This window comes from Trichechus manatus, unplaced genomic scaffold (genome assembly GCF_000243295.1).
Source record: "Trichechus manatus latirostris isolate Lorelei unplaced genomic scaffold, TriManLat1.0 scaffold00002, whole genome shotgun sequence".
Lineage (NCBI taxonomy): Eukaryota > Metazoa > Chordata > Mammalia > Sirenia > Trichechidae > Trichechus > Trichechus manatus.
In genome coordinates this window covers 1,556,222-1,575,215 of record NW_004443938.1, presented here as the reverse complement: position 1 = coordinate 1,575,215, position 18,994 = coordinate 1,556,222, and positions in this window count along the sequence as shown.

The following is an 18,994-nucleotide window of genomic DNA, read 5'->3' as shown; positions in this document are numbered from 1 at the left end:
GTGTGGATCATAGCAAATTATGGACAATATTGCAAAGAATGGTAATTCCAGAACACTTAATTGTGCTCATGAGGAACCTGTACATAGATCAAGAGGCAGTTGTTCAGACAGAACAAGGGGATACCGCGTGGTTTAAAGTCAGGAAAGGTGTGCGTCAGGGTTGTATCCTTTCACCATACCTATGTTAAGGATTTCATTTTTACTTGGATCCACAATCAACACCCATGGAAGCAGCAGTCAAGAAATCAAAAAACACATTGCATTGGGCAAATCTGCTGCAAAAGACCTCTTGAAAATGTTCAAAAGCAAAGATGGCACCTTGAAGACTAAGGTGCCCCCGACCCCAGTCATGGTATTTTCAATCGCCTCATATGCATGCAGAAGCTGGGCAAAGAACAAGGGAGACCGAAGAAGAATTGATCCCTTTGAATTGTGGTGTTGGCGAAAAATCTCGAGTATACCATGGACTGCCAAAAGAACAAACAAATCTGTCTTGGAAGAAGTACAACCAGAATGCTCCTGAGAAGTGAGGATGGTGAGACTACATCTTATACACTTCGGACATGTCATCAGCAGGGACCAGTCATTAGAGAGCGACTTGGTAAAGTAGAAGGTCAGCAAAAAAGAAGAAGACCTTCAATAAGATGGATTGACACAGTGGCTCCAACAATGGGCTCAAGCATAGCAAGGATTGTGAGCATGGCTCAAGACCTGGCAGTGTTTCGTTCTGTAGTACAGAGGGTCACTATGAGTCAGAACTGCTCGAGGGCACCTAACAACACAACAACAGTTTACACATAAATCTCACAGTGCAGGGGGCCATTGTTGTTGTTGTTAGTTGTCTTCGAGTCAGTTCTGATTTCTGGCAGCCCCACGTGTGCAGAGTAGAACTGCTTCGTAGGGTTTTCAAGGTTGTGACCATTCAGAAGCAGATCATCAGGCCTTTCTGGGTGGGTCTGAGCCGCCAGTCTTTCAGTTATTAGTCCAGCACTTGACCTTGTACACCACTCATGGACTCCTGTACAGACACGTTACGTGAGAGAACTTTTCCAATTTAATCTGTGAAGCGAGTTGCAGGGATCAAGAAAAAGTGCTGTTGGTCCAAGATTGGGTTGATATCAGTGCAAATACATGAAAAAGTTTTAAAAATCAAAGCAAACAAAAAAGCCCAAAGACGTTGTAACCTTCAGGGATCAGAGATGACCCTGAGAAGTAAGATTCCCCTCCTCATTAACCAGTTGCCATAGAGTCGACCCCATGAGTGTCAGAATAAAACCGTGCTCCGTAGGGTTTTCAGTGGCTGATTTTTCTGAAGTAGATCAGCAGGCCTTTCTTCTGAGGCACCTCTGTGTGGACTCAAACCACCAACCTTTCGGTTAGCAACTGAGAACATTAATGTTTGCACCACCAAGGACTCCGTTTCCTCATTAGCCACCAGAATAAACACTGGAGAAGCCTTCAGACTCCCTCCTGTCCTGTCGTGAAACAGGTAATTGATGTGAACTTATCTACATCTCAAGGTGCTGGAGCCCCGCCTGGTACCTTGCTATCTTTGGAAAGAACTAAACACAGTTACCTGGACGGATCTGCTCCTTCTTTTTCTATTGAGTGGGATGGCCTTGCTGCTCAACCACATCCCAGAGTGACAGAGGTTTGTTTCCAGAAGTACCTCAAGACAATTATTCCCCAAGTTTGTTTAGAGGCTAAGAAAACTGTTATTTTTCTTGACTAAACAGAAAAACACGTGAATTTAAATTTTTTTAAAGTGTATTTTGGGAAATCTTCCCCAAGAGTCAAAGCTGTGAAATTTAACTATTTTTTTAAAAAATAGTCAAAAGCTTTAATTCCGTACTTTATGACTGTGAAACATGTCTCAGTCTGACTGGTAAGGCAGGAAATGTGGCTTCAATTCACTGGAAGCCGGAACGAGGTTTCTCTCGCGTCCCAGCTCACTCTATGAGGAGTCCAGGGCCTTCATGCTTTTAACTAAATTCATACAATTTTGCATTCAAATCCAGTATGTCAAGAAAAAAAGCCATGTATGATTACATATGATTGTGCGACTCTGCACAGATAAAAGGGTTCAGTTTACGGTTTAGATGTCACTTACTCCCTCCATCCTGGTCCTGCATCAGAAGAGCATTGAAATCACTGCAGCTTCTGAGGCCAGCAGCGCCGTGATCCACGGTCCTCACGGGGATGATTCTGGACACAGCAGCAAGTCACCGAAGCATCTGCAGTTGGCAGACCTAAGATCCAACCCATGGTCCTCACGGTGATGATTCTGGACACAGCAGCAAGTCATGGAAGCATTTGCAGTCGGCAGACCTACGATCCAACCCATGGTCCTCACGAGGATGATTGTGGACACAGCAGCAAGTCACTGAAGCATCTGTAGTCAGCAGACCTACGATCCAACCCATGGTCCTCATGGGGGTGACTCTGAACATAGCAGCACTGTCAGGCTCTCAGGCGCCTCCTGTCATGTACCCATTTATTTGATAATTCAGAATCACCAATGTCAATAATTGCAGTTTTCCCCAGGGATATCAGTTAAAGTTCTGGATACATTAATTTCTTTGAAACATTACCCTGGAGGTTCCACACACATGGAGATTCCTAACATTAGAAAAAGAAAGAGTTGGGCAACAAAATATTCATTGTGGGATGACAGGAATCATAATGTCTGCAGACGTTGTCCCACTAATTTCTATTTAAGTCATTTGGTGATTATTTCTGACAGTCTTTGGGGAAACATCTTCATGTGTAACCATTTTGATATACTAGATAATGCCACCTAGCATGTCACCAACAATTTAGGTTGTTCAAGCATTCATTTTGTTTAATATATAAAGCTTAGGCCAATAAACATTACATTCCTTTTTTTAAAATCTAATTATAGAATAATACATTTATTGGGAAAATGTTTACTTACAAATTTTAAAATGTCCCAGAATTATGCTACCCAGTGATAACACTGTATCATGTTAACAAATACGTGTATACGTGTGTTTCTTAATTCCTGTACATAGTTCTCAGATGGATCATATTGTAACTTTTAAATTGTTTGTTTTGAAAATATAGCACATTACTAAAAGCTTAGAACAGAATGTTATTATTGTTGTTGTTAGGTGCTCTCGAGTCGATTCCAACTTGTAGGGACACTGTATACAACAGAACAAAACATTGCCTGGTCCTGCGCCATCCTCACAATCATTGTTATGCTTGAGCCCATTGTTGCAGCCACTGTGTCAGTCCATCTCATTGAGGGTATTCTTCTGTTTCACTGACCCTCTACTTTATCAAGCATGATGTTCTTCTCAGGGACTGATGCCTCCTAGTAACATGTCCAAAGTATGTGAGACGAAGTCTCGCCATCCTTGCTTCTAAGGAGCATGATATTTTGGCTCTTGTTGACTTGCGCTAATTTTTTTCAGTTTCAACCTGAACTTGCATGTGAGCAATTAATGATCTGTTCTGCAGTTGACCCCTGACCTTGTTCTGACCAGTGATATTGAGCTTTTCCATTGTCTCTTTCCATAGATGTAGTGGATTTGAATCCTGTGTATTCCATCTGGCAAGGTCCACGTGTATAGGTGCCATTTATGTTGTTGAAAAAAGGTATTTGCAATGAAGAAGTCGTTGGTCTTACAAAATTCTATCATGTGATCTTTGGCATCGTTTCTATCACCAAGGCCATATTTTCCGACTACCGATTCTTCTTCTTTGTTTCCAACTTTTGCATTCCAATCACCAGTAATTATCAAAGCATCCTGATTACATGTTCGATCAATTTCAGACTGCAGAAGTTGGTAAAAATCTTCAATTTCTTCATCTTTGGCCTTAGTGGTTGGTGCATAAGTTTGAATAATAGTCATATTAACTGGTCTTCCTTATACGCATACGGATATTATCCTATCACTGACAGGGTTGTACTTCAGAATAGATCTTGAAATGTTCCTTTTGACGATGAACGCAATATCATTCCTCTTCAAGTTGTCATTCCTGGCATATTAGACCATATGATTGTCGGATTTGAAATAGCCAATACCAGTCCACTTCAGCTCACTAATGCTTAGGATATCAATGTTTATGTGTTCCATTTCATTTTTGATGACTTCCAATTTTCCTAGATTCATACTTCATACATTCCATGTTCTAATTATTAATGGATGTTTACAGTTGTTTCTTCTCATTTTGAGTTATGCCACATCAGCACATGAAGGTCCTGGAAGCTTGACTCCATCCATGTCATTAAGGTTGACTCTACTTTGAGGAGGCAGCTCCTCCCCAGTCGTCTTTTGAGTGCCTTCCAACCTGAGGGGCTCATCTTTTGGCACTATATCAGTGTTTCACTGCTGTTCATAAGATTTTCACTGGCTAATTCTTTTCAGAAGTAGACCCCCAGATCCTTCTTCCCAATCTATCTTAGTCTAGAAGCTCAGCTGAAACCTGTCTGCCATGGATGACCCTGCTGGTATTTGAATACCAGTGGCATAGCTTCCAATATCACAGCAACATGCAAGCCCCTACAGTAGGACAAACCAACAGATGAGTGGGGGTAGAACAGAATAGTGGAGCTCAAATATTATTTTGTAATGTAAAACCCTATGTAACCAACAACTAGGTCAAGAAATCAAAAGTTTCCAGCCACCTTACAAGTATCTTAGAAGTCCTTTCCCCACTTAAGGTAACGTCTACCCTTATTTTACGGTAATAACTGTCTTACCTCTCTTTGTAATTTTACCACATGACTATGTATCTTTACCACTGGCTTAGGTGTTTTCTGTTTTTGCACTGTGAATAATGGAATTTTAAAATGTGTTCTTTATGTCTAGTTTCTTTAGCTCCATGTTGTATATGTGAGATTAATTCATATTATTGCATTTAATCACCATTCATTCTTTTTGATTGATATGTAACATAATCCATAAAAATTCAACAATATACTTATCCACTCTATTGCTGATGAACATTCCATTTATCTCCAGATATCACTAACACTGCTACCATGAACTTTCTTTACTTGCCTCCTGTTGCAATGAGTGGTGTTTCCCCTGGATTTTTACCCAGAAGTGCAATCGTCAGAAGCATTTACTGACGAAAATCAAAGACTACAGCCTGCAATATGGGTTACACCTCAACATAAAGAAAACAAAAATCCTCAACTGGACCAATAATAATATCATGATAAACCGAGAAAATACTGAAGTTCTCAAAGATTTCATTTTACTGGGATCCACAATCAGTGCCCATGGAAGCAACAGTCAAGAAATCAAACAATGTATTGCATTGGGCCAATTTGCTGCGCAAGACTGCTTTAAAGTGTTAAAAAGCAAGAAGTCATTTTGAGGACTTAGGTGTGCCTGACCCAAGCCATAGTATTTTCAATTGCCTCATATGCATGCAAAATCTGGACCATGAGAAAGGAAAACCATAGAAGAATTGATGTATTCAAACTGCAGTGTTGGTGACGAATATTGAACATACTATGGTCTGCCAGAACGACCAACAAATCTGTCTTGGAAGCAGTACAGCCAGAATGCTCCTTAGAAGCAAGGATGGCGAAATTAGGTCCCACATACTTTGGACATGTTACCAGGGGGGACCAGTCCCTGGAGAAGGACATCATGCTTAGTAAAGTAGAAGGTCAGTTAAAAAGAGGAAGCCCTCAAAGAGATGGATTGACACTGCAATTGTGAGGATGGCACAGGTCCAAGCAATGTTTTGTAAAGTTATACACAGAGTAGCTATGAGTCTGAGATGTCTGGAGAGCACCTTACAACAACAACAACAATTGCTGGGTCGTAGGGGCATATCTCTTCAAAATTAGCAGATAATACAAATCAGTTTTCCATAGTGATTGTAGTATTTTACTATCCCAATAGAGATGTAGGAGGCTTCCCAGGCTCCTCATCCTTGCCATGACTGTGACAATACTTTTAGTTTTATCTCTTCTTTCTATTAGTATCTAAGTGTGGCTTTGATTTGCATTTTACTAATTACTATTGAGGTTGATCACTTTTTCATGCACTCACTAGCCATTTGGATTTCCTCTTTCGTAAAAGTGCTAGATGAAATTTCTTAACCATTTTTTCTACTGAAGTCTTGTTTTCTTATCAGTTTTAAGACTTTAAGTATTATGGACACAAACCAAACCCTTCATTTTTGTATGTATTACAAATATTTTTTTCTCCCACTCTATGACATGGCTTTTTGCTATGGTATCTGTTTTAGTTATCCAGTGCTGCTATAACAGAAATACCACAAGTGGATGACTTCAAGAAACAGAAGTTTATTCTTTCACAATCTAGTAGGCTAGATGTCCAAATTCAGTCATCAGCTCCAGGGGAAGGCTTTCTCTGTCTCTGTCGGCTCTGCAGGAAGGTCTTCTCATCAGTCTTCCCCTGGTCTCATGGTTTTTAAGCACAAGAGCCTTGGGTCCAAACAGCACACTCTGCTCCCGGCGCTGCTTTCTTAGTGGTACGAAGTCCCCTCTGTCTCTCTATTGGCTTCTCTCTTTTATATGTCACAAGAAATTGACTTAAGACAGAACCTAATCTTGTAGATTGAGTCCTGCCTTGTTAACATAACTGTCACTATTCCCCCCTCATTAACAGCACAGAAGTAGGATTTACAACACATAGGAAAAAACATCAGATAACAAAATGGTGGACAATCACATAATACTGGGAATCATGGCCTACCCAAGTTGATACACATTTTTGGAATTCAGTCCATAACAGTGTCTTTGGTAGAACAGAGGTTCTTAAATTTAATATTGTCTGATTTGTCCTTCTTTCTATGATTAGTTTCTTTCTGTCTTGTTTAAAAAAAATTTTCCCCTACTCCAAGGCCATGAAAAAATTCTCCAATATTGTCCTTTAAAAGCTTCATTGTTCTGAGGTTCACACGTAGGTCTGTGATTCACATAGAATTGGATTTTGTATGTGATGTAAAGTAAGTATAAAATTTCTCTTTTTCCCCCCATATGAATACAGTTATTCCAGCTCCATTTATGAAGACCATTGTTTCCTTACTGCTCTGTGCTGCAATTTTGTCATATATCAAGTGTTTATTTGTGGGACAGTGTGTTTCTGGATTCTGGGTTCTGTCCCATGGCCTAGTTAACTATTTGTGTGATGATGACAAACTGTCCTTCTTGTTGCAGCTTTGAAATAAATTCTGATATCCAGAAAAGCAGGTGCTCCTATCTTATTATTCTTCAAGAGTGTCTTGCCAGTTATTGGCCCTTTGTATTTCCTTACACGTCTTAGTTTCAACTTGCCAGTGTAAACACACATGCAGATACATACACACACACACACACGCACACATCGCTGAAATCTGACCAAATCGAACATTGAACTTTAAGTCAGCATGAAGGTGAGTTGATATTTTTACAAGATGAACTCTTGCGATCTGTGACCATCTTTCCCTTTAGTTCGATCTCCTTTAGTTACTATCTTAGTCATCTAGTGTCACTATGACAGAAATACCACAAGTGGATGGCTTTAACAAACGAAGCTTTTTTCTCTCACAGTTTAGTAGGATAAAAGTCCAAATTCAGGGTCCCAGCTCCAGGGGAGGGCGTTCTCTGTCGGCTTTGGAGGAAGGTCCTTGTCATCAATCTTCCCTTGATCTGGGAGCTTCTCTGAGCAGGAACCTCAGGTCCAAAGAACGTGCTCTGCTCCCAGTGCTGCTTTCTTGGTGGTATGAAGTCCCCATGTCTCTCTGATCACTTCTCTCTTTTATATCTCAAAAAAAATTGACTTAAGGCAAAATTTAATCTTATAGGTTGAGTCCTGCCTCATTAACATACCTGCTGCTAATCCCATCTCATCAACATCATAGAGATAGGTTTCACAACACGTGGGAAATCACATCAAATGACAAGATGGTAGATAATCACACAATATTGGGAATCATGGCCTAGCCAAGTTAACATATATTTTGGGGGGGCACAATTCAATCCATGACATTCCACCCCTTGGCCCCCAAAAATTCATGTCTTTGCCACATGTAGAATATATTCACCCCATCATATCACAGCAAAAGTCTTAAATCAACTCCAAGTCCAAAATCCCAAAATTCCTCTTCATCTGTGAAATCTAGAATGCAAGTTATCTGCTTCCAAATGTGCAATGGTACAACAAGCTGGCACAAGCTAGACATTTCCATTACAAATGGGAGAAACTGGGGAGAAAGAAGGCATAACATGTGCCAAGCAAGTCAGCAGAACACATTACATTAGCCCTCAATGCTTGAAAATAATCCTCTATTCTCTGAGACCATTTACACAATGGCCCTGCCCTCCAGAATCTAGGTATTTGTCATACTCTCCTGATTCTGGGTAGAGGCTCGTTGGCTCTGGGCTTCAGCTCCACCTTCCAGGCCCCCTGGGACAGCAACTCTGCTCCCTCGGCTTTAAACACCCCATTCTCCTAGTCCATCTGAGTGGCGACTCCACCCTTAGAAACACCAGAGGCCATGGCTCCACCCTTTGAGACCCCAGAAGTCGTGGCCATACGCTTTGAGATTGAAGCAGCTCTGCTTTCTGTGTTCCTTGTCTCTTCAGCTTCTGCTTCCTGGTTCCTTGGCATCTTGGCCCTTCGGGCTTCACAGCCTGCATCTGCCCTGCTGGGGCGAGTGTTCTAAAGCTCTGTAGCTCCACTGATAAGTGCCTGGAGGAACCCCACTCTGACGGTAAACTTCAGCCGGAAGGCACTCAGCTCTCTTGCTCTGTGATTTGGCAAGCCTAGCACCACCAATAAGTGCCTAGAGGCTCCCCACTCCTCCAGGAATCCTCCTGTGCAAAGGCACTCAGCTATCTTGCTCCATGGGTTACTGGTTCTGCCACTGCCGGTTCTCTGCTGCTGCAGGCTCTATGATGCTGCTTCTCTCGGTCTGCACCATCTCCAATGTAACAGCTCTCCTCACTTCCTTCTGAGTTCTCTATCCATTCACAATTTCAAAACTGCTTCCACATTTTAGGTATCTATTACAGCAGCACCCCACTCCTGGTACCAAATTATCTTAGTCAGCTAGTGCTGCTATAATAGAAATACCACAAGTGGATGACTTTAACAAACAGAAGTTTATTCTCTCATAGTTTAGTAGGCTACAGTCTGAACTCAGGGCATTAGCTCCAGGGTAAGGCTTTCTCTCTCTGTCGACTCTGGAGGAAGTTCCTTGTCATCAACCTTCCCTTGGTCTGGGAACTTTTCTGAGCAGGAACCTCAGGTCCAAAGGACGTGCTCCCAGTGCTGTTTTCTTGGTGGTATGAGGTCCCCATGTCTCTTTTCTGACTTCTCTCTTTTATATCTCAAAAGAGATTAATTTAAGACAAAATCTAATCTTGTAGGTTGAGTCCTGCCTCATTAACATCCATGGTGCTAATCTCATCTCATCAACATCATAGAGATAGGATTTACAACACGTGGGAAATCACATCAGATGACAAGATGGTGGATAATCACACAATACTGGGAATCATTGCCTAGCCAAGTGGACAGACATTTGGGGGGGACCCAATTCAATTCATGACAGTTACAAACAACACAGCTTTGTATACAGTTTTATGCAGCAAAGGCCTTGAACAACTGTTGTTCAGCGTACTCCTAGTTTCTTGACATTTTGATGTTATCAATAGAACATATTAATAAATTTAATTGTTATCTTCTTGAAGCTGGCATAAAAATGTAAATGATTTTTATATATTGAATTTATATTCAACAAAATTACTGTTATTCTCTTTTTAATACACTTTTTTTAGTTATTAATATATTGGAATGTTTTCCATATCACAAAACATCCTTCTGAAACTTCATGGTTCAACCATAATTTATTTAGCTGACAGTCTAACTTAAGATATTTGGGATGTTTTTAATTATTATGCAATTGCAGGATAAATACACTTAATTAGGTTTGCTATGTTATAAATTTTTGATATGTGTTGCTCTCAAAATTTTATACTTCCTTCAGTTGTGTATCAAAGTATCTATTACTTCCCAATATTCACCAAACATGGAATAATGCTGTTGCTGTTATTTTTTTTATATTTGACATATTGATTTTTTTGAGAAATTAAAGGCTGTTGTTTTAATTGCACTTTTGATTTCTTTTCTAATTTTACATCCATTTTTTGGACAATTGTATTTTATATTGGGTTAATAGTCTATAATCCAATTTATTTGACTTTTAATATTTTATTCCTTTTTTTTCAGAATACTTTGATGTATATACAATCAAACCTATTTAAACATTTTTATAATTTATGCCATTTATGTCCCCAATAAATGATTATATAAATGCCAACATATTCATTTCTAGTACTTTCATATAATTTAAATATTACAATAAAATCTTAGGTCATTTGAAATGTAGTTGTGTATGATGTACCTTTAATTTTTGTCCAAATTTTGTTCAGTTTTCCAGAGAATAGTATATTTCTGTATTCTTTTTAATGTTAACTCTGATAAAATCAACTTCTAATATATATTTGCCTCTCTTTCTGGATTGATCTATCCCTCCAATTTATGTCCTTATACCAAACTAATTATTATAGCTTTTTAATATATTATGGAGCCCTGGTGGTACAATGGTTAAGATGTCAGCTGCTAACCAAAAGGTCATCTGTTGGAATCCACCAGCCACTCCTTGGAAACTCTATAGGGCAGTTGTACTGTTTCCTGCAGGGTCGCTATGAGTCAGAACCGACTCAACAGCAACGGGTTTGTGGTTTCTTTGGTTACAGTATCAAAAATGGATAAACCGAAGCCTTTTATTGGGATTCCTTTTTTTTTTTTTTCTTCATTTTTTTCTATTGTCATCAAATACCTATAGATTTTTTGTTAAATCCCTTCTTTGGTGTAGGCTTCAGTTTTGATATTTATATAGTAAAACAACTAAAATGAAGCATCTCGAAGTTCCCCTTCAAGTTTGATATTCTTTTGTAGTTCTTTGAGTCTATTAAGTTCCTACCATGGAAAAGTTTTGATTACTTTTTCTGTTCAAACTGATAAGCAAGAGCGGGTGTATCCATGAGAACACTACTGACTGGGACATGCTACCCCAGTATACATATAACCTTAACAATTCCAGTCTTTCCTTACTGGGCAAGATTCCACACTAAACAGGAGTAGAAAATGATAGATGATGGAGAAAATCTGCTTTAATTTTTTTTCAGCTAAATACTTTACCTCTTGGCTCTGTGTGCTAGACGTAAATTTGGGAATGAGCTAAAGAACTCATGCTTTGTTTTCCTCTAAAATGCAATCAAGTATTCACACTATTTCCTGTTGAATACCACGTGCAGTTTTTAAATAATCAGCAGTCTCTGGAAGTCAGACTGCAAGCTACGGCACTGTTGGGGGATGTGGGCTTTAGATTTCTTATATCTGGAAAGATGTGTGTGTTTAAATTAGAAACAAAATAGGCGTTGGAGCTTTGGCAGACCATTTTATCAGGATTAAAGTAATCCAAGTGAATTTGATTCATGTTCAAATGGACTGGATCCCGGATTTAAACTGCAGATGTCCAGAGAGGAGACAGAAGACTAATTTTTAATATACTTTGTGTTCTCTTAAATTTATTTAAAAATAAACTTTAATTCCATTTTCAATGGAATTCAGGTTCTGGGGCAGCATATGGAAAAATATGGCAATCCTGCAGTTTGGGGACTTCTTTAAACTGAATAGGGCCACCTTCCCTTGTTGTCCAGGCTGTTCTAAGCTGACGGATGTGAGGCTTCAAAACACCCTGCATCCGCCCTGATTACAGCTATTCCCATGTTTTTATCCTCCCTCTTCATAATGTACTCTGGGAAGTTGAAACCATAACTTGCAACCTGCTTCACTGACACAGCCAGAGTGAGTCATGTATCTGTGAGTCCATGGGGTGTGCAAATGGTTAACGCACATGGCTCCTAACTGAAAGGTTGAAGGTTCCAGCCCACCCACAGGCACCTTAGAGGTAAGACCTGGTGAACTGTTTCTGAAGTCAGCTCTTGAAAACCCTATGCAGCACAGTTCTACTCTGACACATGAAGGTTGCCATGAGTCAGAGTTGACTCAACAGCAACTGGTCTTGTAGCTGTATATAATTTGGAAACACACAATACACGGCGTGATAAAGTGAACAGGACTTGAAGTACTTACTGACGAAGATCAAAGACTATAGCCTTCAGCATGGATTGCACTTCAACTTAAAACAAAAATCCTCACAACTGGACGAATAAGCAACATCATGATAAACGGAAAAAAGATTGAAGTTGTCAAGGATTTAATTTTACCTGGATTCACAATCAACACCCATGGAAGCAGCAGTCAAGAAAACAAAGAACGCATTGCATTGGGCAAACCTACTGCAAAAGACCTCTTTAAAGTGTTATAAAGTAAAGAATGTCACTTTAAGGACTAAGGTGCACTTGACCCAAGCCATGGTGTTTTCAATTGCCTCGTATGCATGCAAAAGCTGGGAAATGAATAAGGAAAACTGAAGAAGAATTGACTCCTTTGAGTTACGGTGTTGGCAGAGAAAGTCAAATATACCATGGACTGCCGGAAGAACAAACAAATCTGTCTTGGAAGAGGCACAACCAGAATGCTCCTTAGAAGTGAGGATGGTGAGACTCTGTCTCACATACTTTGGACATGTTATCAGGAGGGACCAGTCCCTGGAAAAGGATATCATGGTTGGTAAAGTAGAGGATCAGTGAAAAAGAGGAAGACCCTTAATGATACAGATGGACACAGTGGCTGCAACAATGGGCTCAAGCATAACAGTAGTTGTGAGGATGGTGCAGGACCCAGCAGTTTTTGTTCTGTTCTACATAAGGTTGCTATGAGTTGGAACCCACTTGAAAGCAACTAACAACAACAACATGGGATGATGAGATTATTTGGGTGGAACACTGTTATGGATTGAATTGTGTCCCCCCAAAATGTGTGTCAACTTGGCTAGGCCATGATTCCCAGTATTGTGTGATGGTACTCCATTTTGTGATCTGATGTAATTATCCTATGTGTTGTAAATCCTACCTCTATGATGTTAATTTTATTTTTACCAGCTTCTGCAGTCTGGCTGATGCATTACAAGGACCTTCCACCAGAAATGACAGATAGATAAAGCCTTCCCCTGGAGCTGACGCCCTGAATTCGGGCTTGTAGCCTACTAGACTATGAGACAGTAAATATCTCTTTGTTAAAGCCATCCACTTGTGGTATTTTTGTTATAGCATCACTGGAAAACTAAGACAAATATTAAGAAATTGAAGCACATATTATCCCACCTCATAGTTGGTGTTTGGTCTCGCTATACATGCCCCTAGGTACTTTATGGGAATCCTTTTGTAGCTGCACTGCAGCCTGAGCCTCCTTCTACCAAATTCTCCATTCTTCTCCACTTTTTTCACAAACCTCATAGGTGCAACTCGATCTAAGCCTTCCCTTGAAGAATGTAACCAATGTCACTGAATTGTATGTGTAGAAATTGTTGAAATGGTATGTATTCAGCTGTGTATACCTTTACCAAAAGAAAAAATAAATTAAAAAAAAATGAAACCAAGATGCAAAGTGGTTAAGTCCAAGTTCTTCCTCAGGGATTTGAAATGAAATATGGGTACTGCTAGTGGGGTTGGGGGGGGAGGTAAAGAAAAAATCCACATCTTAGTGTAAATTTAATTTGGATTTCATTGTTCAAAATATGATAGAGAAGCTTTTTAAACTTGCTTTCCTTTATGATTTAAAACGGCTTGCAATAAATTCTGATAAACACGATTTACATAGCAGCATCTTGATTATCTTTCATAACATTTTGTTCTAAGAATTTCCTTATTGTTTAAGATGAACAATATGAATTGGCTCAATTTATTCAATGATGTGATTAATTTTGAATGTTGACTTCAAAGAAGATTTGATCATGTTGTTGAGAAATCAAACTCATATTTCAGGACAGAATTTTTTTTCTCTTTTATACGTCTTCCTTCTTGTGTAAACTCAGAACCTTGAAACACAACGCTCTCATTTATTTTTCATATTTATATTTTTCTTATAAATTCACTTCACCCTTTCATTATATTCCTCCAAAATTTGTTTCCATTTGACTTTTCCAAACCTTTCTTTCATGTGAGGCCATTTTTCCCATTTCACACTCTTATAAATTGTGGTTTCATTATTTAAATTGAGTAATGGCTTCTTAGCCAAAGACGCATTCGTGAAAATACATTTACCAAATGTAAGTTCTTCAGGAAGCAGAAAAACTTCAACTCATAGTCCTTCCAGGATGTCTATAAAAATTTTAGGCTCTATTATTTTTTATAACTAACGTATTTTACTCCATAATCTCTTCCAAATATTTGTTCATTAAACTTTTTACCTACAGTTATTCCACATCAATATCAGTTTCCAAAACTTTATGCCAAGTTCACAATTCTTTCTTACAAACCTCAACTAACATAGGTGAATTGCAAAATCGAATTTTCTTTTGACATGTTTAGGTCAATAGCAATGTTTCTCAAACACTAAAATGCCACGTGATCTGTCTCTAAACTGCAGTATTTTCAATAAAGTGAACTCTAATTAGTCAGGAAGTCTCCTAAATATTCACGTCTTTGGATGTGGTTATATATTAAGATACATTTTTAGATTTGCATTGTCGCCAGGACAAGTGATGGTATAAATAACTAGTTTTTCCAAGTATTGTTCATTTCATCCCCATTTCCATCACCTCAAAGCTTGAGTTTAGTACTCAGATATCTAGACAATAATTTAAGATTATCTTTTAAACTTTTTGTAGTTTGTTTGCATGCCCCCAAGGGATTCCAGGTTCAGGGAGAGAACTGATTTGTGGTGCCTGAACAGTGTTAGCTATCAGCAAGTGTAATGCTGTTAGGGAGGGGCCAGTTGAGGAAAAAAGCTGACTGATATTTATCCAATAAATCTTATTTGAGCACTTATTATGTGAGCGACTCTGTTCTGAGTCCTCATTCCCCAATATGCAGTATTCCATCAATTCCTGAAGACTTGTTTCTTCCAATGCCTTCAGTGAAGCCTGGATTTCTTCCTTCAGTATCATCAGTTCTTGATCCTATGCTACCTCCTGAAACGTTTAAGGGTCAACCAATTCTTTTCAGCACAACTGTATTCCTTCCATCTTCTTTTGATGCTTCATGCACTGTTCAATATTTTGCCCATAGAATCCTTCAATATTGCAACTAGAGGCTTGAATTTTTCTTCAGTTCTTTCAGTTTGAGAAATGCTGAGTGTGTTTTCCCCTTTTGGTTTTCTAACTCCAGGTCTTTGTACATTTCTTTCTAATACTTCACTTTGTCTTCTCAAGCCACGCTCTGAAATCTTCTGTTCGGTTATTTTACTTCATCATTTCTTCTATTTGCTTCATCTATTCTACATTCAAGAGCAAGTTTCAGAGTCTCTTATGACTTCCATTTTGGTCTTTTCTTTCTTTCTTATCTTTTAAATGACCTTTTGTTTCTTCGTGTTTGATGTCCTTGATGTCATTCCATAACTCTTCTTTCTGGTCTTTGGTCATTAGTGTTCAACGCATCAAAGCTATTCTTAAGACGGTCTGTAAATTCAGGTGGAATATGCTCAAGGTTGTATTTTAGTTCTCATGCACTTCTTTCAATTTTCTTCAGCTTCAACTTGAACTTGTATATCAGCAATTGATGGTCTTCTCTGCAGTCTGCCCCTGGTCTTGTTCTGACTGATTATATTGAGCTTCTCCATTGTCTCTTTCGACAGATGTATTTAATTCCTGTGTATTCCATCTGGCGAGGTCCACTTGTATAGTCGCCATTTATGTTGTTGAAAAATGGTATTTCCAATAGATAAGTCGTTGGTCTTGCAAAATTCTGTTATGAAATCTCTGGTGTCGGCTCTGTCACAAGGCCATGTTTTCCAACTACCGATCCTTCTTCTTTGTTTCCATCTTTCCTGTTTCAATCATCAGTAATTATCAATGCATCTTGATTGCATGTTTGATCAGTTTCAGACTCAGAAGTTGGTAAAAATCTTCAATTTCTTCATCTATGTCATTAGTATAAATTTGAATAATAGTCATTTTAACTGGTCTTTCTTATAGGTATATAGATATACCTCTATTACAGCATTGTACTTCAGGATAGATCTTGAAATGTTCTTTTTGATGATGAATGTGACGCCATTCCTCTTCAATTTGTCATTCCTAGCATAGTAGACCATATGATTGTCTGATTAAAAATGGCAAATATCAGTCCATTTCAGCTCACCTATGCCTAGGATATTGATCTTTCTGTGCCCCATTTCACTTTTGATGACTTCCAATTTTCCTAAATTCATACTTTGTACATTCCATGTTCCTATTACTAATGAATATTTGCAGCTGTTTCTTCTCATTTTGAGTCATGCCACATCAGCAAATGAAGATCCAGAAAGTTTGACACTGTCCATGTCATTAACGTCAACTTTGTTTGAGGAGGCAGCTCTTCTCCAGTTGTATTTTGAGTGCCTTCCAATTTGAGTGGCTCATCTTCTGGCACTATTTCAGACAATGTTGTTTTGCTATTCATAAGATTTTCACTGGTCAATTTTTGTTAGAAGTAGATCGCCTGGTCCTTCTTCCTAGACTGTCTTAGTTTGGAAGCTCTGCTGAAACTTATCCACCATGGGTGACCCTGCTGGTATTTGAAATACTGGTGGCATAGATTCCAGCAACATAGCAACACACAAGCCACCACAGGACGACAAACTGATAGATGAATGGTGGAATATTTAGAGTTAGGCTCCATTAAAAATGATTGCCCTCATGCTGAATATCTTTAAAAAAGATGACGCTTTAAAAATATATATTTTTTTTGTTTTAAGACAATCCTGGCCTTTGTCAGTTGATTATTCTCTTTATTTGAGTGCTATTTTTCTGCCCAGGCTCTCCAAAATACAGAGGCAAAAGCACAGTCATCAATATCTTTGTCCCATGAAAACAAAGAAAGGACAAATTTGCGTAGAGTAGCCGGTGAACTTGGCTTTTAGATTTCTAAGTAGTTCCTAGTGTTCATAATAAACATGATATTCCATGTGCTTTCAGAACAATGGAATGCAGACATTGGATTCACACTGCATTTTCAGGGGAGAGACAAGAGGGAGGATGTTGGTTATTCTCTTAAAGACATTTGGTTCATTAGCATGTGTCAAACTGGAATCTGTTAGAAGGAAGTGATTCCTGAGATTTCGCTCTGCTCTCACCAAGCAGTAGCCTATGCCAATTTTCACAAAGGAACTCACTGATCAGATACAAAGTGGGCCCGAATGAGGTTCTGAGGACATTCGGATAAGCCTGACCCTGAGTGTGAGTCAGACTGAGATCACACTGATGGCTGAGTGTGGACTCTGAGTCAGCTTCCCTGAGACCAATGATTCAATCCACAAGGCGCCTCCGATGAGTAGGTGTTTATAACATCATGTTCTGCTGAGCTCTGAGTGAATGAATCAACCTGAAGAAGGACATTGGTGTGCAACAGAAGCTGGGAATTTGGTGTCAACTTGGGACTTGGGTTTGAGCTCCATGTACCCAGACATTTTGACACAAGTGCCATTTCATTTAAACAATGAGTACATCTCTTCAAAACAGCCAGGGCTGGATTACAAAGCTTGAGACACAGAATTCAGACTACAGAGACCATTGGCCAAGGGCAGATGGTTTGGCCACTTCTGAGCATTGCCTTGCCAGATACCATTTCAGCATCTATTTCTATCATTCCTCCAAAATATTACTTGTAATGATGTCAGAAGAAACAAGCCCGGCAATAGCCAGCGATTCACTCTCAGAATGCCTTGTGTCAGGTCAGCTGATGAATTGAGTTAGTGACACATCTATTAATGATGCTCTTTTGTACTCCTGCTGTTGTTGTTGTTGGGTGCCGTTGAGTCAACGCTGACTCGTTGTGACCCCGTGCGACAGAGTAGAGCTGCACCATACGATTTTCTTGGCTGTAAAGTTTACAGAAGTATATTGCCAGGTCTTTCTCCCACAGAGCCACTGACTAGGTTTGAACCGCTAACCTTTCAGTTAGCAGCCAGACGCTTAATCATTGTACCACGAGGGCTCCTTTCTGTACTCCTAACCAAAAAATATATATGTGTGTGTGTGTGCGTATGCATGTATGTATGTATGTATAGATGGATGGATCAGGCTGAGGCTGGGGCTTCACCTGAAATCTCATCCTTACTAGGATTTTCCATTTTGTTATTCTATATTCTCCAGTCACTCACCAGTTTCTCTTGCGAACATTTTTAAATAGACTATTCGAACTTGAATCCTTAGGTCAGGGTCAATGTCTGGATGAATACATCCCAAAACTGGCATTTACTTGAAAGTCGAATTGCTTGGTCCTAGGATGTGTGTATGTTCAATTTTAGCAGATAATACCAAACAGTTTTCCAGAATAGTAATACCAATTTACCACAAGTAGTGTATGAGAGCTCCAGTTGCTACACATCCTCTTCATGACTTTTATTGTCAATCGTTTGAATTGTAGCCTCCCTGCTGAATGTATAGTGATATCTAATTATAAACATAAGGTGCATTTCCCTGATGACTATTGAAGCTGAACGCCTTTCCATATGTTTATTGGAATGATCCAATTGTTTGTTCATTTTCTTCTTGGACTTTCTGCCCTTTTATACTTGATATTTTGACTTTTCATATGATCTGGATACAAGAGTCTGTGACAAATATCTTCTGTGGCTTGCCCTTATAACTCTCTTCTTGGTAGGGGTTTTGGATGAAAAATAATAGTAATTTTTATATAATCCAATTTATTTTTTTTTTCATTTGTTGTTAATACTCTGTATGTCTGGTTAAATAATTTTTTTTTACTATAATTTTTTTTTATTGTACTTCAGGTGAAGGTTTACAGAACAAATAGTTTCTCATTAAACAGTAGTACACATATTGTTGTATGACCTTGGTTAACAACCCCACAATTTGTCAACCCTCT